The sequence below is a fragment of the Gopherus flavomarginatus genome, unplaced genomic scaffold, assembly GCF_025201925.1.
Source record: "Gopherus flavomarginatus isolate rGopFla2 unplaced genomic scaffold, rGopFla2.mat.asm mat_scaffold_604_arrow_ctg1, whole genome shotgun sequence".
Lineage (NCBI taxonomy): Eukaryota > Metazoa > Chordata > Testudines > Testudinidae > Gopherus > Gopherus flavomarginatus.
In genome coordinates this window covers 29,128-30,663 of record NW_026115125.1, presented here as the reverse complement: position 1 = coordinate 30,663, position 1,536 = coordinate 29,128, and the positions used below count along the sequence as shown (strand labels likewise).

At 38.6% G+C, this 1,536-nt stretch overlaps 1 long non-coding RNA gene across 1 annotated transcript; it reads left to right on the top strand.

Annotated features, from left to right (window-relative positions):
* Positions 1–213: 213 nt before the first annotated feature.
* Positions 214–974, top strand: LOC127042563 (uncharacterized). Its single transcript, XR_007771973.1, has 3 exons — positions 214–283; positions 376–430; positions 882–974. It is a non-coding gene; the product is annotated as an uncharacterized LOC127042563 (long non-coding RNA).
* The last annotated feature ends 562 nt before the right edge of the window (positions 975–1,536 follow it).

The window sequence follows — 1,536 nt, the reverse complement described above, 5'->3', positions numbered from 1 at the left end:
CACATTTACTATAAAAAAATAACATTGTTAGCCATTAAAGCTAATGTATTTGGCACCCCCAAAAACCACACCCACCTTTTTTCCTAGAAAAGTGCCCTTTACACACCCTGTTTTTTAAAAGAAACACCTTTTTAAATATTAATTTTGGGGGTGGGGGGAAAAACCTTTTTTTTTTAAAAAAAGCAGGTTTAAACCTATAAATAGGGGGACAAAAAACTGAACAAGGCTGTTAAAGAAATATTGCTCATACAAGACTTCTACCGTTATGGGGAGCAACAACATGGTAAGAAACTTTACTATAATTTGTATGGGCCGCCAAGATATTACAACAGCCATATGCTTAGTTAAAAGCCAACATATTTTTCTTTTAAATAGGACGAGGCCTTTTTTCTTGACATTCCAGATGCCGCGCTAGAAGCTTTAAATTTTGGTAAGCCAATTAATATGCTACACAAGTATAATTTATTTTTAAGAAAAAAAAGGTTTTAAAAATTTTTATTTTTTTAATTTAGAACAAGATGAAAGTCCAAACCACCCAATAGGTTTTCCTGAAATTCCAGGCGAAGGTGTGAACTGTTTTTTAAATATGTGGTTGTTTTTTTTTAAATTGATATGGATATAGTGTGTATTTCAGGGGTTTGTTTGTTATTGTTAGGGAAAAAACCCTTAAAGGTTTTACTGTACAAAAGCTGCCGTTGTACCGCCCCAGGGGGTGTAAACTAAAAGAGCGCTTTATTTTGTACATTATACTTAAACGCGGTTTTTAGCCCCCTTATTGCAAAAACGTTTTTAAAATATATATATTTGGGGGACATGTTTGTTGTTGTTAGTAAAAAAACAACAACCCCGTGCTAAAAAACATTTTTTATGTGTATCGGCAGACTTATCAAGCGTTATTCCTCAAGAAGAAATGTTGAAGGGAAGAGCGCTTAAAGGGGCCAAGAAATTTCCCTCTGAGGCAGCTGCAGTTGGAAGCAAGGAAGCAAGCACACCGATTTTGAACAGCCCTGTACGTCTAAATCCTTTATTGAACAAAACCAGCCGGCATTAAAAAAGGCCAAAAAGTCTACCTCTAAAACAGCATCCGTCTTCAGGGCGGGGGGAAAGGGGCTCAGACCCCCCCGCTTTTGAACCGCCCAAAGCTACCTCTACAACTTCCAGAAACCATGGTAAGGGGGGGCGGAGGCGGTAAAGCCCCTCGTTTTCAACAGACCTATGCCTCCCCGACCCAATCAGTTTTAAAAATAAACAACTCTGTAGAAGGAACCGTGTCTAGGGGTGGGTTTGACCAGGGTGAAGAAGTTAACCCCCAAGCTCTCGGAACCCGCAAAACCCTTGCTACAAATAACAATCTTCCTGTGCGGCTGGCCGCATCAGTTGCTGCTTGTAACGAGCTGTTTAGTGTTTGTTCATCTTTAAAGCGTTTAATAGATAAAAAGTTTTCAAAGCTAATTCTTGAGTGTTTCAAAAACAAAATTTTCCAGAAGAAAGGGTTGTTTTAGACCAAAAAATAGCAGACACCCCGGGCACTAATTG